Genomic DNA, 26482 nt, shown 5'->3' on the forward strand with positions numbered 1-26482 from the left:
AAAAGTTCTGAAATGCCTCACTTAGGCGGACGCCTTCTCCAACGCTCCTCTCTTGCGGTGGAGCTCACAGGTCTGGCATCATCACCACCAGCTGTATGGAGACCCAGGGGCACAACAAGCTGCAGCACCGAGCCCTGTCCAGCATCCTTTTGAGTTGCAAGCAGCGTTACCCAGTGTGCTGTGAACAAAATATATTGTCCCTGCCCATGCTTGCTGGACCACGTGTCAGCAGTAAGGGTGGATTTTACGACTGACTGCCTTGCCCAATGATGCCAGAATATTCCCTTCCACATGATGGTAGAGAGATGGAACTGCCTTACGTGTAAAGTAGTAGCAACTGGAAATCTGCCATTTTGGTACAGCGCATTGTGCAAATTCATGGAAGGTGGCAGAATCCACCAGACTGAAAGGCAGAAGTCGGAGAGCCAACAGATTTTAGAAGCTTGCATTTAGATTCTGGGCATATGGGTGGCAGGGACTGTATTTTTTTTTTCGCTGCAGCAGATGGGGCAGAGAAATTTGCCAGCTACAGTCTACAGCTGGTGGTTTGTTTCTGGCAGAAGTGCTGCTAGGACCTGGGAGACCTAGGTGCACTTTAAGTTGAGTACACACACTACACAGACACACTCCACGGAAACACTATAATATACTGCAATATAATGTGCCAAACGTACAGTGACACACAAAACTATATGGCGTTAAACTTGCAGTAACGCACACAGAAGTAAATTACATTAAACTGGCAGCAACACAAAAGACTATATGGTGCTAAACTGGCAGTAACGCAAACAAAACTATATGGCGTTAAACTGTCAGTAACACACACAGAAGTAAATGATGTTAAACTTGCAGTAACACACAAAACTATATGGTGTTTAACTGGCAGTAATGCACACAAAACTATATGGCGTTAAAAACTGGCAGTAATGTGCAGAACTATATGGCCTTTAACTGTCAGTAATGCACAAAAAGATATGGCTTGTAACGCACATAGAAGTGAATGGCGTTAAACTGACAGTAATGCACGCAGAAGTAAATGGCGTTAAACTGGCAGTAACGCACACAGAAGTAAATGGCGTTAAACTCACAGTTACGCACAAAACTATATGGTGTTAATCTGTCAGTAACGCACAAAACTATATGGCGTTAAAATGGCAGTAATATACACAAAACTATATGGCCGTAAACTGACAGTAACGCACACAAAAACTATATGTTGTTAAACTGGCAGTAACGCACACAGACGTAAATGGCGTTAAACTGGCAGTAACGCAAAAAAATAGATGGTGTTCAGCCATCACTACACTGACACTATCTGAACTGTCCCTACTCTAGCTATACGCTAATGTAAAGACTACTGACACGGTCTCACTACACTACACTGAAACTATCTGAGCTGTCCCTACTCTACACTAATGTATGTATAAATTACACAGTCTCACTACACTATAGTGAAACTATCTGAGCTGTCCCTACTCTAGCTGCACAGTACGCAAAGCTGAATGATGGTCCTCCTCAGTACACTCATACTTTCCCTAGACACTAAACTAATATTCTACACTGACAATTGAAGAAAAATAGCACAGTATAGCACACTAACTAACTAATAGCACTGAACAGAGCCCTGTTCTATCTCTCTCCACACCAAAATCACACTGAAAATGGCTGCCATTGAAAGAATACTTTTATACTGTGGGGAGGGAATGAGCCATGATTGGATAAAGTCATGATGACAGTGTCCAATCATAACTCTGACAGTGCTCCGTGCCCTGATTGGCTGAAGCTTTCACTGCTTCAGCCAATCAGGGCTTGCAATGCACTGTTCAGCGCCACAATGCATTATGGTCGGTTCGGGAGGCCTAACGACCTGTTTGTTTGGATGTTCGCCGAACGTCTGAACAACGAAAGTTCGACATGAACTTATGCTTGGGCCGAACCGTTCACCCATCCCTAACCATGACTTCAATAGTTGAACACTATGGGAGGCTTTCCAAGGTGATAAGAGATTGTCTAGTAGCCCCATAAAGAATCAAAAGTCCCCATCGAAAACAATTCCCCATTGACCTAAAAACACTTTTAAATTTGAAAATGTGAAAAGTTTGTTCAATTTTGAACTCTGGGAATTTTGGTAAAATTTGAGTTTGACCCAAATCTGAAGAAAACATTAGACTTTACTGTGTTTTTAGCAGTCCTTAGGACTTTCTCCCTGTTGGGTGTCCTTCCATGGCAAGCCGGCTGATATGGGTTTTAAATGCACCTTTTCACTTTCTGACCATAAGACCAAACACACAAAAAATATAATATATTATTTTGTAATATGGCCAAAATATTCAAACACACCTCCCACACCAAAGGCCTGTCTGGTAAGGCCAAAATTAACAATTTACAGGGTCATAAAAATTACTTTTTTTTTATGGCTTCCAGAGCTTGGCTCAGCACCATCATCACTCTGTAGAGGAAGTAGCACCCAGCACCATCATCACTCTGTAGAGGAAGTAGTCCAGGACTAGTGGCGTGTCTCCTCATCTATCAGGTACAATAATGAAACAAATGATCTTTTTAAGTGTCTTTTAGGGGTATTCTTTCCAGTGATCACAAATGCAAAGTGGCATTCTTCCCATTGACCTCCAATGTCAGGAGGTGCATTTTTTCAGACCACCAACATAAGGGGAAGTTTTCCACTGACCACCAATATAAGGGGGCGTTTATCCACTGATACTGGTAATACACCATGAGCTGTGGCTAATATTTTTAACAGGAGTCCCCTGAGACCTGGCAATTATTTCAAGGGTTCCTCCAGGGCAAAAATGTCAAGAAAAGCTACTTCGGATTTCCAGTTAGTCTAAAAACCAACAAAAAATTGCCAGTTTGGAACCTAAGGTACAAACATTAAGGAGAAAAGACCAAGAAAATTGGTGCATATCCTTGTTTTGAGATAAGTCAAGCTTTCTGCAACCCAAATTCCATCTGAGTGAGTTATTTTAGGTTTTCTGTTCCTTTAATCTGCCGGTACAAACTCAGATATTGCTTAGGAAGTTTATGCTGCTTAATGCATGTTCCTTCACAATGAGATATTTCTCGTGGGAGTTTACAAATCAGTTTCGTCGTTTACTGCTGTATTTACCGCCGACGCCATTCCCATGGTGCCAGGCATAAAAACAGATTTCACCCTTCTCCTTTGCTTAACACACCACCGGCGAGAGAGTAAAGGCACAGTAAATCTTCCGGCCTTGCATATGTAGAACGAGAATCTGCTTGGTTGGCACAATATAATTTCATGTTTGATCTAAGGAAATGCGATTTCCTGCATCTATCAGCATCAAAATAACCATATCTTACAGGTACATAGACATCTGCTCTCATGCAGTTTTTTTGGCAAGAATATAGAGTTACACTTCCTTGGCATGAGCGAGACTCCAAATCTTCGAGCTTTGTTCTGCTTTGATTTTCTGCTGAGCCAACGAGGAACGAAAGTTTAGCTGCTTACTAGGAAAATAAATATTAAGGAAACTCAGTGTGCTTAAACAAACAAGGGAAGTGCTAAAGGGGAACACGGCAAAGGATCGATATGTTGGTATATTTTCAGGGTATTAGGTTATATGTTCTTTTTTAAAGTCCAGCTCTAGGAATTAGACCAAATCGACCCTTTCAATGTCCCTTCCCCAACCCCAAGGCTTAAAGTGGTTCTAAATCCTTACAATCAACTTTGACCTACAGGTAAGCCTAGATTAAGGCTTACCTGTAGGTCCAAGAAATAGCTCCTAAACCTACCCGGGGGCGGGCATCTTGGCAATCGTTGTTGCGGGGTGTCAGTCTGACACCCTGCAACTACGATCTTGGTAAAGAGTCTCCGACGGAGACTCCTTACCACGTGATCAGCCATGTCCAATCACGGCTGATCACAGTGTAAATAGGAAAAGCCGGTGATCGGCTTTTCCTCACTCGCGTCTGTCAGACGCAAGTAGAGGAGAGCCGATCGGCTGCTCCTCTGACAGGGGGGGGCCTGTGCTGATCGATTATCAGCGCAGACTCCCCAGGATGCCCACACTGGACCGCCAGGGATGCCACCAGACCACCAGGGATGCCCAGCACAAGGTAATCCTCCCTAGACCACCAGGGTTGCCAGTCAGTGCCCACAATGGATGCCAATCAGTGCCCACAATGGAAATCACTGATTGACATGCATTATTGTTTGGCACTGATTGGCATCCATTAGTACAGTATAACATAATACAATGCCGCCTATCAGTGCCCACCTGTGCCGCCTATCAGTGCCCATCCGTGCCACCTATCAGTGCCCATCCATGCCCATCTGTGCTGCCTATCCATGCCCATTTGTGCCGCCTATCCATGCCCATCTGTACTGCCTATCCATACCCATCCATGCCGCCCATCCATGCCAATCCGTGCCAGCTATCAGTGCCAATTTGTGCCAGCTATCAGTGCCCATCCGTGTCGCCCATCAGTGCCGCCTATCAGTGCCACATATCAGTGTCCATCAATGCCACCTCATCTGTGCCACTTCGATGGTGCCACCTCATTGGTGCCCATCAGTGCCGCCTTATCAGTGCCCATCAGTGTAGCCCCATCAGTGCCCATCAGTGAAGGAGAAAACTTACTTATTTACAAAGTTTTGAAACTGAAACAAAAAAAACATATTTTTTTTCAAAATGTTCGGTATTTTTTTATTTGTTTAGCAACAAATAAAAACCGTAGAGGTGATCAAATACCACCAAAAGAAATCTCTATTTGTGGGAAAAAAAATGATAAAAATGTCATTTGGGCACAGCGTAGCATGACCGCACAATTGTTATTCAAAATGCGACAGCGCTGAAAGCTCAAAATTGGTCTGGGCAGGAAGGTGTTTAAGTGCCCCCCGGTATTGAAGTGGTATACTTATCTGCTTAGTGTAATGGTTTTGCAAAGAGAAGCTCAGATCCTCTTCTTCTTGGGCCCCTCGCCGGTGCTCCTTGCCCCTCTCTCCTGCTAAATGCCCTCCCACAGCAAGCAGCTTGCTATAGGGGCACCTGATCCGCCGCTCCTGGTCTGTGCGTCCATTCAGACACAGAGCCGTGACTTGGCCTCGCCCCCTTTTTCTCCTCATTGGCTCACTGACGTTGTCAGCCAAGGCTCTTGTGTAACATTGCTGGATTTATATGGGGCTCAGGTAATTATTAAGGGGGCTGAGGGGGGGGGGGGGGGCTGCTGCACACTGAAGGGTTTTTATCTTAACCACTTCAGCTCCGGAAGATTTTACCCCCTTCCTGACCAGAGCACTTTTTGCGATTCGGCACTGCGCCGCTTTAACCGACAATCGTGCGACGTTGCACCCAAACAAAATTGATACCCTTTTTTTCACCACAAATAGAGATTTCTTTTGGCGGTATTTGATCGCCTCTGCGTTTTTTTATTTTTTTGCGTTGTAAACAAAAAAAGAGCGACAATTTTGAAAAAAAACTCTATATTTTTTATTTTTTTGCTATAAAAAATATCCCCCAAAAATATATATAAAAAAATGTTTTTTTCCTCAGTTTAGGCCGATACGAATTCTTCTACATATTTTTGGTAAAAAAAAATCGCAATAAGCGTATATTGATTGGTTTGCGCAAAAGTTGTATCATCTACAAAATAGGGGATAGTTTTAAGGCGTTTTTATTATTATTATTATTTTTTTACTAGTAATGACTAGTGATGGCCGAACGGTTCGCCCGGCGGTCGTTTCGCGGCGAATTTCCGACTTTCGCCGTCCGCGGGTTCGAACGCCTTTTTCCGTCGTTCGCCCCGGCGGACTTACGTGTTTAATGTATACAAGAACTTTAACCTTTCGTGACACGTTTATCATGTGTTACAGGACAACCAATTGAGACATGACAGCTCATGGACACTTGGACATTCCCCCTAACCTATAAATACACCCGATCCGGTGGCCATTTTACATTCTTTCTTCTGTCACTGTAGGGAAAGGATCCTGTGTGGAGTAGGGACAGAGAAAACGCTAGCTATTTGGTACACAAAAGTTCTTTTCAGGACTGGTATAGGTGTTAGGTCAGCAGCCTGAGTTTCTTTTGTCAGTTTAGATAAAGGGACAGAGCGCTGTATGCTGCTATTTTAGGGACAGCTCAGCCAGATTAGTCTTTCTTCATCATCATCATCATCATCATCATTAGCTGTTACTATCAGGTCCACAAAAGAGCTGTTCCAGCTAATCGTTCCAGCCTACTCTTTTTTGCCAATTTGTATAGGGACAGGCAGGAAGCAGTGTGTCAGGCAGTGAGGATAATTTTAAAGACTTGCTGTTACTATTAGTTCCACAAAGGTTCTTTTCAGGACTGGTATCAGTGGTACGGTAATAGGCTTGTACACGTATAATATTCTTTCTTCCAAATATAGAAAGAATATTATACTTGACTGCTGCCCTTCTGCTGCAGTCTGCTAATCATTCACAACTCACTTGTTCCACAAAGCTCTTTATCAGGACTGGTAACTTGGTCTGTCTAGGGTGCTACGGTACATAGGCTTGGGTGCGGTACAGTCTGCTGTTCTGTAAGGACCGCTATCGGTCCACAATACATAGGGTTGCCGTGCACTACTGCTGACCGCTGCCCTATACTGCAGCAGTCCTTCAGCGGTATAGGGACTGACGCACAGTCTGCTAAACACTAATACACAACCTGCTTGGTCCACAAAAGTTCTTATAAGGACTGGTAACTTGGTATAGGGTGCTACGGTACATAGGCCTGAGTGCAGTACAGTCTGCTGTTCTGTAAGGACCGCTATCGGTCCACAATACATAGGGTTGCCGTGCACTACTGCTGACCGCTGCCCTATACTGCAGCAGTCCTTCATTGGTATAGGGACTGACGTACAGTCTGCTAATCACTAACACACAACCTGCTTGGTCCACAAAAGTTCTTATAAGGACTGGTAACTTGGTATAGGGTGCTACGGTACATAGGCCTGAGTGCAGTACAGTCTGCTGTTCTGTAAGGACCGCTATCGGTCCACAATACATAGGGTTGCCGTGCACTACTGCTGACCGCTGCCCTATACTGCAGCAGTCCTTCATTGGTATAGGGACTGACGTACAGTCTGCTAATCACTAACACACAACCTGCTTGGTCCACAAAAGTTCTTATAAGGACTGGTAACTTGGTATAGGGTGCTACGGTACATAGGCCTGAGTGCGTTACAGTCTGCTGTTCTGTAAGGACCGCTATCGGTCCACAATACATAGGGTTGCCGTGCACTACTGCTGACCGCTGCCCTATACTGCAGAAGTCCTTCAGCGGTATAGGGACTGACGCACAGTCTGCTAAACACTAACACACAACCTGCTTGGTCCACAAAAGTTTTTATAAGGACTGGTAACTTGGTATAGGGTGCTACGGTACATAGGCCTGAGTGCAGTACAGTCTGCTGTTCTGTAAGGACCGCTATCGGTCCACAATACATAGGGTTGCCGTGCACTACTGCTGACCGCTGCCCTATACTGCAGCAGTCCTTCATTGGTATAGGGACTGACGTACAGTCTGCTAATCACTAACACACAACCTGCTTGGTCCACAAAAGTTCTTATAAGGACTGGTAACTTGGTATAGGGTGCTACGGTACATAGGCCTGAGTGCGTTACAGTCTGCTGTTCTGTAAGGACCGCTATCGGTCCACAATACATAGGGTTGCCGTGCACTACTGCTGACCGCTGCCCTATACTGCAGCAGTCCTTCAGCGGTATAGGGACTGACGCACAGTCTGCTAAACACTAACACACAACCTGCTTGGTCCACAAAAGTTTTTATAAGGACTGGTAACTTGGTATAGGGTGCTACGGTACATAGGCCTGAGTGCAGTACAGTCTGCTGTTCTGTAAGGACCGCTATCGGTCCACAATACATAGGGTTGCCGTGCACTACTGCTGACCGCTGCCCTATACTGCAGCAGTCCTTCATTGGTATAGGGACTGACGTACAGTCTGCTAATCACTAACACACAACCTGCTTGGTCCACAAAAGTTCTTATAAGGACTGGTAACTTGGTATAGGGTGCTACGGTACATAGGCCTGAGTGCGTTACAGTCTGCTGTTCTGTAAGGACCGCTATCGGTCCACAATACATAGGGTTGCCGTGCACTACTGCTGACCGCTGCCCTATACTGCAGCAGTCCTTCAGCGGTATAGGGACTGACGTACAGTCTGCTAAACACTAATACACAACCTGCTTGGTCCACAAAAGTTCTTATAAGGACTGGTAACTTGGTATAGGGTGCTACGGTACATAGGCTTGAGTGCGGTACAGTCTGCTGTTCTGTAAGGACCGCTATCGGTCCACAATAGATAGGGTTGACGTGCACCACTGCTGACCGCTCACCTATACTGCAGCAGTCCTTCAGCGGTATAGGGACTGACGTACAGTCTGCTAATCACTAACACACAACCTGCTTGTTCCACAAAAGTTCTTATAAGGACTGGTAACTTGGTATAGGGTGCTACGGTACATAGGCCTGAGTGCGTTACAGTCTGCTGTTCTGTAAGGACCGCTATCGGTCCACAATACATAGGGTTGCCGTGCACTACTGCTGACCGCTGCCCTATACTGCAGCAGTCCTTCATTGGTATAGGGACTGACGTACAGTCTGCTAATCACTAACACACAACCTGCTTGGTCCACAAAAGTTCTTATAAGGACTGGTAACTTGGTATAGGGTGCTACGGTACATAGGCCTGAGTGCGTTACAGTCTGCTGTTCTGTAAGGACCGCTATCGGTCCACAATACATAGGGTTGCCGTGCACTACTGCTGACCGCTGCCCTATACTGCAGCAGTCCTTCAGCGGTATAGGGACTGACGCACAGTCTGCTAAACACTAACACACAACCTGCTTGGTCCACAAAAGTTTTTATAAGGACTGGTAACTTGGTATAGGGTGCTACGGTACATAGGCCTGAGTGCAGTACAGTCTGCTGTTCTGTAAGGACCGCTATCGGTCCACAATACATAGGGTTGCCGTGCACTACTGCTGACCGCTGCCCTATACTGCAGCAGTCCTTCATTGGTATAGGGACTGACGTACAGTCTGCTAATCACTAACACACAACCTGCTTGGTCCACAAAAGTTCTTATAAGGACTGGTAACTTGGTATAGGGTGCTACGGTACATAGGCCTGAGTGCGTTACAGTCTGCTGTTCTGTAAGGACCGCTATCGGTCCACAATACATAGGGTTGCCGTGCACTACTGCTGACCGCTGCCCTATACTGCAGCAGTCCTTCAGCGGTATAGGGACTGACGTACAGTCTGCTAAACACTAATACACAACCTGCTTGGTCCACAAAAGTTCTTATAAGGACTGGTAACTTGGTATAGGGTGCTACGGTACATAGGCTTGAGTGCGGTACAGTCTGCTGTTCTGTAAGGACCGCTATCGGTCCACAATAGATAGGGTTGACGTGCACCACTGCTGACCGCTCACCTATACTGCAGCAGTCCTTCAGCGGTATAGGGACTGACGTACAGTCTGCTAATCACTAACACACAACCTGCTTGTTCCACAAAAGTTCTTATAAGGACTGGTAACTTGGTATAGGGTGCTACGGTACATAGGCCTGAGTGCGTTACAGTCTGCTGTTCTGTAAGGACCGCTATCGGTCCACAATACATAGGGTTGCCGTGCACTACTGCTGACCGCTGCCCTATACTGCAGCAGTCCTTCATTGGTATAGGGACTGACGTACAGTCTGCTAATCACTAACACACAACCTGCTTGGTCCACAAAAGTTCTTATAAGGACTGGTAACTTGGTATAGGGTGCTACGGTACATAGGCCTGAGTGCGTTACAGTCTGCTGTTCTGTAAGGACCGCTATCGGTCCACAATACATAGGGTTGCCGTGCACTACTGCTGACCGCTGCCCTATACTGCAGCAGTCCTTCAGCGGTATAGGGACTGACGCACAGTCTGCTAAACACTAACACACAACCTGCTTGGTCCACAAAAGTTTTTATAAGGACTGGTAACTTGGTATAGGGTGCTACGGTACATAGGCCTGAGTGCAGTACAGTCTGCTGTTCTGTAAGGACCGCTATCGGTCCACAATACATAGGGTTGCCGTGCACTACTGCTGACCGCTGCCCTATACTGCAGCAGTCCTTCATTGGTATAGGGACTGACGTACAGTCTGCTAATCACTAACACACAACCTGCTTGGTCCACAAAAGTTCTTATAAGGACTGGTAACTTGGTATAGGGTGCTACGGTACATAGGCCTGAGTGCGTTACAGTCTGCTGTTCTGTAAGGACCGCTATCGGTCCACAATACATAGGGTTGCCGTGCACTACTGCTGACCGCTGCCCTATACTGCAGCAGTCCTTCAGCGGTATAGGGACTGACGTACAGTCTGCTAAACACTAATACACAACCTGCTTGGTCCACAAAAGTTCTTATAAGGACTGGTAACTTGGTATAGGGTGCTACGGTACATAGGCTTGAGTGCGGTACAGTCTGCTGTTCTGTAAGGACCGCTATAGGTCCACAATAGATAGGGTTGACGTGCACCACTGCTGACCGCTCACCTATACTGCAGCAGTCCTTCAGCGGTATAGGGACTCAGAGTTTTGTCACAGGGTCATTTAAAAAATGACATGCAGAGGAAGAGGCAGGCCCTTCCGCAGGGGTGGTAGGGGTAGGGCAGGAGCAACAGGCTTGAGCCAAAGTGGGAAGTTGCAGAAGGTGCGTTCAATTACTTTAAAGGATGCACCAGACTTGGTTGAGTGGCTCGCTCAGCCTTACTCTTCTGCACCCTCCTCATCCTCTCGATCTGCACCCTCTTCTTCACTCTCTGCTATGTGCACCCCCAAAGACACTACCACCAACAACACGACCACCACCACCACCACCACATACCTTCCGCTTGAGTCACTGGAATTATTTTCCGATCCATATCAAGAGGACATTTCTGATGCGCAGCCACTCTTGGTATTGGATCAGGAAGAGGAGGTAGCAACAAGCGCTACTCAGCAGTCTGACGCCAGTACCCAGATCAGCCCAAGGAGGAGGTTGGTCCCCGGTGTTGCTGCCTACTCTACTTATAGCGGTGGGGAAGGTGACGTTGATGATGACGTGTCTAGTGATGTCACGTGGGTGCCCACAAGAGAGGAAGAGGAGGGGAGTTCAGAGGGAGATATGGACCAGCAGATAGGGAGGAGAAGCAGCAATGACTTACATTGCACAGCAGGGACAAAGCAGACTGCAAATGTATCAGGAGCGAGTCATCGACCATGTACGGTCACATCTGGCGCTCCCAGGACACCGGCACATGGCTCCGCAGTGTGGGCTTTTTTTAACGTGTCCGCTGCTGACAATAGCGTTGCCATCTGCAATCTTTGCAGTCAACGCGTTAGTCGCGGTAAGCCCAATACTCACCTAGGGACGACCGCCTTAAGAAGGCACATGAGCAGCCATCACCGAGCCCAGTGGGAGCAACGGAACACACAAAGCCACACTGCAGGCTCTCACCGTCCAGCCTCGTCTTCTACTTCTCCTTCTCCTCTCTCCTCACAATTGTCCTCCACTCCACCTTCCATCACGCCAAGCTCACATTTTTCTGCAAAAAGGCAGGCTTCCGTGGGCCTAATGTTTGAGCGTAAAAAAATGATGACGCCGGATAACCCTCTTGCCCAACGGTTGGCGGCTGGCTTGTCAGAACTCATAGCCCGCCAACTACTGCCATATAAACTGGTGGACTCGGAGGCCTTTCGCAAATTTGTGGCCATTGGAACACCACAATGGAAGGTCCCAGGAAGGAAGTATTTCTCAGAGAAGGGCATCCCAGAGCTATATGGCCATGTTCAGCGGCAAGTGAATGTATCTCTGGCACACAGTGTCGGTGCCAAGATACATCTGACCACAGACACGTGGTCTAGCAAACACGGGCAGGGAAGGTATATCAGTTTTACTGCCCACTGGGTGAACCTTCTGACGGCCGTCAAGCATGTAACCCGTGGCACCCGTGTAGATTTGGTTTTACCGCCACGGATTGCATGCAGGCCTGACTCTTCTTCTCCTCCTCCTACTCCATCCTCCTCCCTCTCCTCCTCAGCTGCCTCCTCCTTTTCCGCTGCTAGCGTCTCTTCCACTGCACCGCCCAAGCTCCCCAGAACCTATTCCACATGCCAGGTGAGACGTTGCCATGCCGTGCTGCGTCTGTTGTGCCTGGAAGCAAAGAGCCACACTGGCCCGGCACTCCTTTCAGCTTTGCGTTCACAGGCAGATGAGTGGCTAACACCGCTCAATTTGACAGTTGGTAAAGTGGTGTGTGACAACGGTGCCAATCTGCTTAGCGCATTGAAACAGGGCAAAATCACGCACGTGCCGTGCATGGCACACGTCTTAAACTTGGTCGTGCAGCGATTCCTTGTCAAATACCCTGGGGTCCAGGACATCTTGCGGCAGGCAAGGAAAATCTCGGCCCATTTCAGAAGATCTTACACGGCCATGGCTCGCCTTGCTGACATTCAGCGGCGACACCATCTGCCGGTCAGACGTCTTATTTGCGATTGCCCGACGCGATGGAACTCAACCTTCTATATGCTTGATAGGCTGCTCCAGCAGAAATGTGCAGTTAACGTCTACCTGTATGAACTCTGCGAAAGAAACGGTTCTGGGGAGCTGGGTTTTTTTTCACCGCGCCAGTGGCTGCTCATGCGCGACACATGCAGACTTCTGCGGCCATTTGAGGAGATCACCAAACTGGTCAGTCGCAGCCATGGCGCCATCAGTGACATGGTACCTTATGCCTTCTTTCTGGAGCGTGCATTGCGTCGTGTCATTGATCAGGCTGTGGAGGAGCAGGAGCGGGAAGATGAGGAAGTCGCAATGCTGGATGAATTCCCAGGGGGGGCTACTCTATCTGAGACAAGTCAACAACAGGAGTCTGATGAGGAGTCAGAGGAGGATGGTGCCGGGGCGGATGAGCAGGAGCAAGAAGAGCATGCTTTAAACCTTTCTGGGATCCCTGTTGTGCGAGGATGGGGAGAGGAGAATGAAGAGGACGACATTATCCTGGATGATGAGCAGGAGCCAGGCCACCACACCGCTTCCACTTTAGTGCAAATGGGGGCCTTCATGCTCCAGTGTTTTAATAGGGACCCCCGTATAAAAAGCATGAGGGTCAAGGACCAGTACTGGGTGGCAACGTACTTAGACCCCCGGTACAAACACAAAATGGCGGAAATGTTACCGCCGTCGCAGAGGGCTGTCAGAATGCAGCACTTCCAGGCCTTGCTTCGAGAAATGCTGCATTCTGCTTTTGCGTGCGCTGGCAGAGGAGCAATTCCCACTCCCAGAGAAGGATTTGCGGGTACCAATCCAACAGCGCCTGCAAGAAGAGGCCGGTTTGAAGATGTGTTGGTGACTTCGGATATGAGGTCATTCTTTCAGCCGACCCATCGACAGGTGTCATCCGGATCCAGCATCAGGGAACGCCTAGACCGTCAGGTGTCCGACTACATTGGGTTAACGGCCGATGTGGACGCTCTGAGGAGTGATGAACCCCTAGACTACTGGGTGGGCAGGCTTGACCTCTGGCCAGAGCTTGCCCAATTTGCAATCGAACTGTTGGCTTGCCCCTCATCCAGTGTCCTGTCCGAAAGGACGTTCAGCGCAGCAGGGGGGATTGTGACCGATAAGCGTACTCGCCTAGCTCACCACAGTGTTAACTACCTCACATTTCTAAAAATGAATGAGGCATGGATCTCGGAGGAATTCAACACATGTGATCAGTAGACCATGTATATGTCTATAAACAATTTTTGGAATCAAGCACACAGACCTTCTTAATTCATTTGGCTCACTTCCCTGACCCAAAAAAGCACACCGTACTATATGCCCCTACCCTCCTCTTTGAAGAGGTTGAGCGGTGTCATATTTCTACTGGGGCTGCTTATTATGAGGGGTTCCCACCATCCCTGTGCTGTGCTGACTTCCTCCTGGGTGTTCTTATTATGAGGGGCTCCCACCATCCCTGTGCTGTGCTGACTTCCTCCTGGGGGTTCTTATTATGAGGGGATCACACCATCCCTGTGCTGTGCTGACTTCCTCCTGGGGCTGCTTACGGTGCTGCTGTCAGCGCTGTATGTCACGGAGCTGCTGTCAGCGCTGTATGTCACGGAGCTGCTGTCAGCGCTGTATGTCACGGAGCTGCTGTCAGCGCTGTATGTCACGGAGCTGCTGTCAGCGCTGTATGTCACGGAGCTGCTGTCAGCGCTGTATGTCACGGAGCTGCTGTCAGCGCTGTATGTCACGGAGCTGCTGTCAGCGCTGTATGTCACGGAGCTGCTGTCAGCGCTGTATGTCACGGTGCTGATGTCAGTGCTCTGTATTACGGTGCTGCTGTCAGTGCTCTGTATCTCCTGCACCCTCTTGTTTGCCTACCCTGGTCCCTGACCTTCCCTCTCCTCCATTGCCTTCATTAGCTCCATAGTCCTGAATTGTCAGAACAATTTCCCAAATAAAAAAAAAATGCTTGTAGTTATCGATCCCAAATTCACCTCATACATGTATTATGCTATTGTCCAGGTGGTGGGACTACGTGCTACCCCCTAATAATTACCCCGTGGCCGCAAATTCGACCTAAAGGTTTGCGAAATTCGCCTCCCATTGAAGTCAATGGAGCCCGCGGCGAACGGTCGTTTTCGCGAACGTTTGTGTCCGTTCGCGTTTCGCGTTCGCGAAACGTCCCGTCGGAAGTTCGTCCATCACTAGTAATGACTACGATCTGTGATTTTTATCGGGACTGCGACATTGTGGCCGACACGTCAGACAATTTTGACACATTTTTGGGACCATTGTCATTTATACAGCGATCAGTGCTATAAAATTGCATTGATTACTGTGAAAATGTCACTGGCAGTGAAGGGGTTAACACAAGGGGGCAATCAAGGGGTTAATTGTGTTCCCTAGTGTGTGTTCTAACTGAAGGGGGGAGGGGACTGTGCAGGGGAGATGGCAGATCGCTGTTCATACTCGGTATGAACAGACAATCTGACTGTTCTCCCCTCAGAGAACCGGAAACTGTGTTTACACACACAGATCCCCGGTTCTCTGTGTGCCCCGAGCGATCGCGGGAGCCTGGCGGTGATCACGACTCCGGGCACTTGGCTATGTGGGCGAGCAGGGGGTGCGTGCCTCGGGTGGCATGCACTCGCACCCTAGTGGCCGTCCATGGTACCAACATACCATGATGACGGCGATTCACGCAGCCGAGCCATGTTGAGATACTGGGGTGGCTGGTCGGCATGTGGTTAATCATAGACTGCATTAAGATAAAAAAAAAAAAAAAAAAACTTCTGCCCTTAGAACTATTTTAAGGCTCGATTCACATCTATGCTTGTTGCTTTTGAGCGTTTTTGCAGTGCTTTTTGCGGTACTTGTCGCGTTTTTGGACACGCGTTTTTACCACGATTTTGCCGTGTTTGGCATTTTTTTTTACACTGTGGTTGCTTAGCAACCAGCTATATACAGTGAAAAAAAAAACTAAAAAAAAAATAAAAACGCAAAACGCGGTAAAAACGCAGTAAAAAAGCGGTACTTGCATTTTTGATGCAGGTCCATTGACTTCTATTACATGCAAAACGCTGCATTTTGTATGAAAAAAAGTCCCCAACCCTTTTTCAAAAACACAGAGGCACAAAAATGCATTGATGTGAACATGTTCCATAGGAACCCATGTTAAAAACTGTCCCTACATTTCTGCAAAACGCAAAATGCATCAAAAAACGCGTTAGTGTGAATCAAGCCTAACTTGTCATTAAAGTGATACTAAATTCTAACGCCCCGATCTGAGTTTTCGTCTGAAAAATCATGGATGGTTTTTCCGACGGAATTCCGCACAAGCTTGGCTTGCATACACACGGTCACATAAAAGTTCTCTGAACTTTCGACCGTCAAGAACGCGGCGATGCACAACACTACGACGAGCCGAGAAAATGAAGTTCAATGCTTCCGAGCATGCGTCAGAGTGTTTCCGAGCATGTGTAGGAATTTTGCGTGTCGGATAATTGATACAGACGATCGGTTATTTCTGATTGGAACTTTTTCCATCGGAAAAATAGAGAACCCGCTCTCATTCTTTTTGCTGGCGGGAATTCCGTCGGCAAAAGTCCGATGGAGCGTACACACGGACGCATTTTCCGACCAAAAGCTCTCATCGGACTTTTTCTGGCGGGATTTCCCATCGTGTGTACAGGGCTTAACTTTTTTGTTTTAAAATAAAGAAGAGGCTATAAGAACTTAACTGCTCCAGGTAATGATTTTGCACAGAGATGCCCTTTGGCCATCCCCCATCGGCTCTGTCCCCTCCTCTTACTAGAGACAGAAAAGAACGTGTTTCATTTCGATTCGTTATTTCCATAAATTTGTTTTGTTTAATTTGTTTAAAGCGGAAGTCCACCCTAAAGTGGACCTTCCGCTCATCAGAAACCCTCCCCCCCCTCCGGCGCCACAATTGGCACCTTTCAGGGGGGAGGGGGGTGCAGATACCTGTACAGTACAGGTATCTGCACCCACTTCCGGGATAGCTCTCTGCGGAAAGGGGCGTAGATTACGCCCCTTTCCGCAAGTGCCCGCCCCTTTCCGCAAGTGCCCCGCTGCCTGCTGGGAAACACACAGATCCCAGAGGCAGTGGGGAGCGTCCTTATTGCTCAGCGCAGTAGGGAACCGGGAAATGAAGCCGAAAGGCTCCATTTCCTGATTCCCATACCCAAGATGGCGGCGGCAGCACCCGAGAGACGATCGAGAGATCGGCTTCGGGTGCCGACATCGCGGGTGCGCTGGGCGGGTAAGTGTCATTATTTTAAAAGTCAGCAGCTGCAGTATTTGTAGCTGCTGGCTTTTAAAAAAAAAAAAACGCGGAGTCCCGGCAGACTCCCACTTTAATCCATTTAATCTGTTTTTGGAATTTGTTTTGTTTATTCGTATTCGAAGACAATTTGAATTTTTGGATCGACTTAAAAAGTTTTTCGAATTCGAATCATTTTCAAATTCGAAACGTTTTTCAATCTCCAAAGAGAAGAAAATAGAATAAAAAAAATAAAGGAATACAATAGAAAAAAAACACAATAGAATAGAAAAGAATATAACAGAAAATAAAACAATATATTATAGTAAATTAAAACAGAACAAAATAGGATACAGAATAAAAGAACAGAATAGAATGGAATAGAATAGAATAGAAAGGAATAGAATAGAATAATACAAGGAAAAATAGAAAGATTATAACCATCTTCTGAAATTCAAATGGAATAGAAAATAATAGAATAATAATAATATAATAAAAAAACAATAGAATAGGTTAGAAATAATATAACCATTTTCCAAAATTCAAATAGAATTAATTAGGATTTGAATAGAATATAAAAGAATAGAGTAGAATAGAATAGAAACCCCCCCCCACAATAATATAGAAACATTTTTAATAGAATAGAATAGAAGAAATATAACCATCTTCCTATTCTAATCTATTAGTTTCTATTCTGTTCAAATTCTAATTGATTCTATTTGAATTTTGGGAAATGGTTGTATTCTTTCTATTCTATTGTTTTTTAATTGTATTATTTTTATTTGTTTATTCTGTCCTATTCTATTCATAGTTACATAGTTGCATGTAGTTACATAGTAGGTGAGGTTGAAAAAAGACACAAGTCCATCAAGTCCAACCTATGTGTGTAATTATATGTCAGTATTACATTGTATATCTCTGTATGTTGTGATCGTTCAGGTGCTTATCTAATAGTTTTTTGAAACTATCAATGCCCCCCCCCCCCCCCCCCCCCCGCTGAGACCACCGCCTATGGAAGGGAATTTCCACATCCTTGATGCTCTTACAGTAAAGAACCCTCTACGTAGTTTAAGGTTAAACCTCTTTTTTTTCTAATATTAATGAGTGGCCACGAGTCTTGTTAAACTCCCTTCTGCAAAAAAAGTTTTACCTCTATTGTGAATAGAATAGAAAATAAAATAATAGAATAGAAAACAAATGACCAAATTTAAACAAATCCGAAATAACGAAAAAAAAATCAAACAAAATTTGAATCGTTTTTGAATTCGATTCGAATTTGAAACGTTTTCGCATTTGAAATTTGAAAAAGTTTTTGAATTTGAATAGTTTTCTGAATGTCGCAGCTGAAATCAAGACTCATCAGACCAGGCAACGTTTTTTTCAATCTTCTATTGTCAAATTTTGGTGATCCTGTGCCAATTGTAGTCTCGGTTTCCCGTTCTTTGCTGACAGGAGTGACACCCGGTGTGGTCTTTTGCTGCTGTAACCCATCTGCTTCAAGGTTCCATGTGTTGTGCCTTCAGAGATGGTATTCTGCATACCTTGGATGTAACGAGTGCTTATTGGAGTTACTGTTGCCTTTCTATCATCTGGAACCAGTCTGCCCCCATTCTCCTCTGACCCCTGACATCAACAAGGCATTTTCTTCCACACAACAGCCGCTCACTGGATATTTTCTCTTTTTCCCACCATTCTCTGTAAACCCCGAGAGATGGTTGTGTGTGAAAATCTCAGTAGATCGTCAGTTTTTTAAATACTCACATCAGCCCGTCTGGTGACAACAACCACGCCACGTTCAAAGTCACTTAAATCCCCTTTCTTCCCCATTCTAATGCTCAGTTTGAACTTCGGCAAGTAGTCTTTACTACGTCTAAATGCCTAAATGCATTGAGTTGCTGCCATGTGATTGGCTGATTAGCAATTAGCAATTAATAAAGTGCCGATGAGTGCTTTTTTTATTTTTTTTTGTAAAGAACCTAATGTGAATAAAGTTAATAAAGAAGTTACTAAAGAAGGTATAAAGAAGTATTTCATATTGAACAAAGACAAAAACTTTGAAAACTTTTCTTTCAACATGTCATTAATGGTCTTGAAGTATGTCAGGTTTAAACTGAAACTGCTTCAAATTTTTTTTTTTTTTTTAGATTATAGTTTAATTTTAATCAACTGGACTGATTAAACTTCATCTGCCTCTATGAGTGTTCTTCTCACCGACCCTCTCTATCACACTCAGACACATCAAACCTTTAATTCTTGGAATATTTCCAGTTTGGGCTTAAGTGCTGATTGACTCAAATTTGCATGTCTTTCGTCAAATGAAAAAAAAAAAAAAAAAGATGTTCCTTAACCGGTTCCCGACCGGCGCACGCCGATGTACGTCGGCAGTATGGCACGGGCAGGCATATTGGCGTACAGGTACATCCAATCTTCAATGCCGCCCTGCCGTCGCGAGCGCGCCGCCGGCGGCGCGCTCACGTGCCGGTCGGGACCCCCGTGAGTCCGGTCGCGGGTCGCGCGGACTCGATCGCTGCGGGCATCCCCGGCGATCGTCTCACGGGATGGCTGAATGGAGAAGTGCCGTTGTAAACAGCATTTCTCCATTCTGCCTAGCAACTAGTGACGTTGATCTCTGCTCCATGTGATTGGAGCAGAGATCAGTGTTCACTAAATGAAAGCCCAGCCCCCCCCACAGTTAGTAACATACCCCTAGGAACACTTAACCCCTGCACTGCCACCCACTGGTTAACCCCTTCACTGCCAGTGTCATTTACACAGGAATCACTGCATTTGTATAGCAATGATTGCTGAATAAATGACAATGGTCCCAAAAATGTGTCAAAAATGTCCGATGGAGCCCCCACAATGTCGCAGTCACAATAAAAATCGCTGATCGCCGCCATTACTAGTAAAAAAAAAAAAAAAATTATTAATAAAAATGCCATAAAACTATCCCTATTTTGTAAACGCTATAACTTTTGCGCAAACCAATCAATAAGCGCTTATTGAGATTTTTATTACCAAAAATATGTAGAAGAATACGTATCGGCCTAAACTGAGGGGAATTTTTTTTTTTATATATATTTTTTGGGGGATATTTATTATAACAAAAAGTAAAAAATAATGCGTTTTTTTCAAAATTGTCGCTCTATTTTTGTTAATAGCGCAAAAAATTAAAAACGCAGGGGTGATCAAATACCACCAAAAGAAAGCTCTATTTATGGGAAAAAAGGACGTCAATTTTGTTTGGGAGCCACGTCGCACGACCGCGCAATTGTCAGTTAAAGCGACGCAGTGCCAAATCGCAAAAAGTGGTCTGGTCTTTGACCAGAAAAATGGCCCGGTCTGTAAGTGGTTAAAGGAGAACTCTAGTGGGAGAAATAAATTGTTGCTGCTAAACACCACTTACTGATACTTACCTTGACCATATTCTTTCACCACCCTTTTGGCCTCTGTCCAATCCCTTATAGGTTGTCAGTCTTTGTTAAGGCCTATGCCCTTAATCTATACATTGTTACATGTGCTCTTTCTATGGAGACTCTGAAAATTTGGAGTTAGGACTGCAGTATATACAGAGGTCTTTTGGCGTGGAGACTGCAGCTTACACATACAGCTCCTTGAAAAAGTATTCATACCCCTTGAAATTTTCCACATTTTGTCAGGTTACAACCAAAAATATAAATGTATTTTTTTGGGGGATTGTATGTGATAGACCAACACAAAGTGGCACATAATTGTGTGTGAAGTGGAAGGAAAATAATAAATGTTTTTCAAAATGTTTTACAAATAAATATCTGAAAAGTGTGGCGTGCATTTGTATTCAGCCCCCCTTTACTCCATTACTCCTAACTAAAATATAGTGGAACCAATTGCCTTCACAAGTCACCTAATTAATAAATAGAGTCCACCTGTGTGTAATTTAAGCTTAGCATAAATAAAGCTGTTCTGTGAAGCCCTCAGAAGTTTATTAGAGAGCCTTAGTGAACAAACAACACCATGAAGGCCAAAGAACACACCAGACAGGTCAGGGATAAAGTTGTGGAGAGGTTTAAATCAGGGTCTGGTTATAAAAAAAAATATCCCAAGCTTTGAACATCTCACGGAGCTCTGCTAAATCCATCGTCTGAAAATGGAAAGAGTATGGCACAACTGCAAACCTACCAAGACATGGCCGTCCACCTAAACTGACAGGCCGGGCAAGGAGAGCATTTATCAGAGAAGCAGCCAAGAGGTCCATGGTAACTCTGGAGGAGCTGCAGAGATCCACAGCTCAGGTGGGAGAATCTGTCCACAGGACAACTATTAGTCGTCTCTCCACAAATCTGCCCTTTATGGAAGCGTGGAAAGAAGAAAGACATAAGAAGTCCCATTTGTAGTTTGCATGAAGCCATGTGGGGGTCACAGCAAACATGTGGAAGAAGGTGCTCTGGTCAGATGAGACCATAATTGAATGTTTTGGCCTAAAAGCAAAATGCTATGTGTGGGGGAAAACTAACACTGCACATCACCCTGGAAACACCATCCCCACCATAAAACATGCTGATGGCAGCATCATGTTGGGGGGGATAAATTTCTTCAGCAGGGACAGGGAAGCTGGTCAGAGTTGATGGGAAGATGGCACATACAAGGCAATCTTAGAAGAAAACCTGTTAGAGTCTGCAAAAGGCTTGAGACCGGGGTGGAGGTTCACCTTCCAGCAGGACAACGACCCAAAACAGACAGCCAGAGCTACAATGGAATGGTTTAGATCAAAGCATATTCATGTGTTAGAATGGGCCAGTCAAAGTCCAGACCTAAATCCAATTGAGAAGACTGCTAGTTGGAAGCTAAACAGTGGGGACCTTGAATGAAGAGTGTGAACAAGTTTTGCTTTTGACTGCTGGTGATTGCTGGGTTGCATCTTTTTGGATGGTGTCAGTAGGGAAGAGGACAATGTCAGTAGAGCAGTGGATGGTGTCAGTAGGGCAGAGGATGGTGTCAGTAGGGCAGAGGACGGTGTCAGTGGAGCAGTCGGTGGTGTCAGTGGAGTAATAGATGTTGTCAATAGAGCAGTGGACAGTGTCAGCAGGGCAGAGGACAGTGTCGGTATCGCAGTGGATGGTGTCAGTAGGGCAGTGGATGGTGTCAGTAGGGCAGTGGATGGTGTCAGTAGTGCAGATGTTGGTGTCAGTAGGGCACTGGATAGTGTCAGTCAGTAGAGCATTGGACAGGGTCAGTGGGGCAGATCTTGGTGTCAGTAGGACAATGGATAGTGTCAGTCAGCAGAGTGTTGGACGGGGTCAGTAGGGCAGAGGACGGTGTCAGTAGAGCGGTGGATGATGTCAGTAGAGGGGTCCTGCATGACTCTAAAACATTGCTTTCTGCTGTAATGATGCAATCACTGATTAAAGTTTTGGGCTAATTTTTGGAGATCTAGATGTGCTGGTGACATTACTCGCTCTGACTACACACGGTTTCAGCAAACAAATACAGCCATCTCTACAGGAACGTGTGCACTGGCTGTTGATGACTAGTACACTGGCTGATGATCACATGATCATTTTAATCCTTTGTGCTGCAGCTGACGTAAGGATGTTCCCTGTCCACTCCTTTGGTGCTATAGCAGCCACCCTGTTGGTGCTGCTCCTGTGATTGTGTCCCTGTTGTATTTTCTTCAGGGGTAGCGCCATTTTTGCCTGTCTTTTTGTATGCTCGGGCCCCGGCATCAGCTCCAGTTTGGAACCTCAGCTGTGAAGGCTATTCCACGGTACTTTGGTTTTTTATCAATTTAACCTTGAGTAGTCACTAAATTTTGATCTATCAAGCTATGCATGCACATAATATCCCATCCTGGCTCCTCCTGAGGAAGCAAGCGGTGTCCCACGAAATGCGTAGAGCCTATAGCTCCTATGAACTAGGAATCAAATTCCTGTACAATTACGTGGAAATACTAATACTGGTAACATGTGCATACATTGTTAATATGTTTTGTATAATGATACAATCAACAATGCACTTTGTCTGTTTTTTATATTACAAAATTGTATTTTTTTAATGCATTGGTAACAATTTTTTTTCTGCACCATTCAGTAAAGTCCCATAGGCAAAAATGTATTTTAGTGTTACTAAAAATAAATAGAGGAAGACAGGAAGATCCATCTAAGCAGCAGTTCCTTCAGGGGTGGTGCTACACAGTGTATATAGAGTATATCCTCTATTCAAGATAAGATGTAATTCACCGTTACTACAAATTACAAATACGACAAATTACTCTATGTTTCTTATGCTTCAGTTTGTGAATAAATAGAAAGCTGCTCAACACAGAGCGCTGTCCTCAGTCCCTTTCCCTCTCTTAAATGTGAAACATCAGGGGTCTGTTTAGATACCTGATATTTCACCAAAGCCTCCCAACAGGGCTGCTAAAAAAATAGTAAAAAATAATAAAAAAAGTAAAAAACAATAAAAAAAAAAAAATACTGATACCATCCACTGCTCTACTGACACCGTCCTCTGCCCTACTGACATTGTCCACTGCTCTGCTGACTGACACCATTCACTGTCCTATTGGCAACAACCTCTGCTCTGCTGACACCATCCACTGCTCTGCTGACACCATCCTCTGCCCTACTGACACCAGACATTGCCCTACTGACACCATCCACTGCTCTACTGACACCAAACTCTGCCCTACTGACATTGTCCAATGCAGTAATGAAAAAGTCCACTACCCTACTGACACTATCCACTGCTCTACTAGCACCGTCCACTGCCCTACTGAAAAAGTAAACTGACCTAGTGACACCATCCGCTACTGTACTGACTGACACCATCCACTGTCCTATTGACACCACCCTTTGCCCTAGTGACACCATCCACTGCCCTACTGACACCATCCACTGCCCTACTGACACCATCCACTGCTCTACTGACTCGTACACTGCTCTACTGACTTGTCCACTGCTCTACTGACACCATCCACTGTCCTACAGATGCCAACTTCTGCTCTACTGACACCATCCACTGCTCTACTGACACCGTCCACTACTCTACTGACACTGTCCTCTGCTCTACTGACACCATTCTCTGCTCTACTGACTCATCCACTGCTCTACTGACTCGTACACTGCCCTACTGACTCATCCACTGCCCTACTGACTTGTCCACTGCCCTACTGACTCGTCCTTTGCCCTACTGACTCGTACTTTGCCCTACTGACTCGTCCTCTGCCCTACTGACACCATCCACTGTTCTACTGACTTGTCCACTGCCCTACTGACTTGTCCACTGCCCTACTGACTTGTCCTCTGCCTTACTGACTTGTCCACTGCTCTACTGACTTGTCCACTGCTCTACTGACACCACCCACTGCTCTACTGACACCATTGACTGCTCTACTGACACCGTACACTGCCCTACTGACACCATCCACTGCTCTACTGACACCATCGACTGCCCTACTGAGACCATCCACTGCCCCACTGAGACAATCCACTGCCCTACTGAGACCATCCGCTGCTCTACTGACACCACCCGCTGCTCTACTGACACCACCCACTGCTCTACTGACACCATTGTCTGCTCTACTGACACTGTACACTGCCCTACTGACACCATCCACTGCTCTGACACCATCCACTGCTCTACTGACACCGTCCATTGCTCTACCATCCATGTTTTGATACATTTTAAAATGTTTATTTACATATATTTATAAGAGTTTGTGTGTCTGTTTGGGTATGTATAACACATGTGTGTTTGTGATTTGTGGTGCACCCCCTAATGCAGTAGGCTTTGCACACCTATAGTTTGATAAATGGAGTTCCGCTTTACCTGGATGTTGTACTGAATTCTATCACACTGAAACCCCCCCCACCCCCACCCCCTGGAATCCAACCATAATTTGTTCTCTCCGGAGAGAGAAGTCAAATGTCCTTCCTCTGGATATTTCATACAAGCCTGCTGGGATCCTGAACAATGGTTCTGACAGGTACTGGAAAGGTCAGGACACAACAGAACGCTGCATAACCCCGGACGTGTTGGATATTCAGATTGCAAACTTCTCCCACGAGGCTGCAGAAACAACAATGCCAATCCTTTCTCAGGATTGAGATAACAGAACACGGGAAAACTAATTATACAGGATAATGCTTACAATAACACCAGAACACAGCCTGGGAACCGTGACGCTATGCCGAGAGTAAAGGTTCTGATCGAATAAAAGATTACAGCGAGAGTTCGCCTTTGACTACAAAAACCACAGTATAGAGAATTGTGCCTGGAAAAGCTGCAAGCCATTTGGAATAAATGGCTCTTCAATGTTAGTGTAGTGCACCAACTAAGGAGCCGGAGATGAACTGCGATCCCCCCACCCTGCATAGCCAGGCACACCGAATTTTCATGGACACTCTTGAGACAAAAAACATTTTTTGTTGTTTTTGTTATTTATTGAGGGATAATAACTTGGATAGGCTCGCCATGCATATGGTGAATGCAGCACAATTGTGCATACCAATTCATTGGAACACGACCCACACTCACTCTTAAGAATGATAGTTCACACGTCTTCAAAAAATCACGGATATAGAAGAACTCATTAACTCATTAGCTTGGCAAATGATTACCTATCCAAATTCACAGCCACTTGGGCCAATTGGTTTAATTTTCGCACCATTGATCAATACAAAAACCTGGTGAATCCCGAGACTCAACCTTCAAATGGACGACCCATATGGGGAGGGAAGATCTGATCAGCTTCCCACCGGAGAGAAAGGACTATCCACCTTCTCTCCCTACCTTCAACATGTCTTTCATCCCTCATCTTTTCCATCCCTCATCTGTTCGCTCCTTTTACAGCTGCAAAAAAAGTATGTGAACCCTTTAGGAATGATATGGATTTCTGCAGAAATTGGTCATAAAATGTGATCTGATCTTCATCTAAGTCACAACAATAGACAATCACAGTCTGCTTAAACTAATGACACACAAAGAGTTAAAGGTTACCATGTTTTTTATTGAATGCAACATTCACAGTGCAGGTGGAAAAAGTATGTGAACCCTTGGATTTAATAACTGGTTGAACCTCCTTTGGAAGCAATAACTTCAACCAAATGTTTCCTGTAGTTGCAGATCAGACGTGCACAACGGTCAGGAGTCATTTTTGACCATTCCTCTCTACAGAACTGTTTCAGTTCAGCAATATTCTTGGGATGTCTGGTGTGAATCGCTTTCTTGAGGTCATGCCACAGCATCTCAATCGGGTTGAGCTCAGGACTCCGACTGGGCCACTTCAGAAGGCGTGTTTTCTTCTGTTTAAGCCATTCTGTTGTTGATTTACTTCTGTGCTTTGGGTCATTGTCCTGTTGCAACATCCATCTTCTGTTGAGCTTAAGCTGGTGGACAGATGGCCTTAAGTTCTCCTGTGAAATGTCTTGATAAACTTGGCAATTCATTTTTCCTTTGATGATAGCAATCCGTCCAGGCCCTGATGCAGCAAAGCAACCCCAAACCATGATGTCCCCACCACCATACTTCACAGTTGGGATGAGGTTTTGATGTTGGTGTGCTGTGCCTCTTTTTCTCCACATATACTGTTGTGTGTTTCTTCCAAACAACTCAACTTTGGTTTCATCTATCCACAGAATATTTTGCCAGTACTGCTGTGGAACATCCAGGTGCTCTT

This window comes from Lithobates pipiens, unplaced genomic scaffold, assembly GCF_037356315.1.
Source record: "Lithobates pipiens isolate NorthernLeopardFrog02 unplaced genomic scaffold, aLitPip1_a1.2 Scaffold_1, whole genome shotgun sequence".
NCBI lineage: Eukaryota > Metazoa > Chordata > Amphibia > Anura > Ranidae > Lithobates > Lithobates pipiens.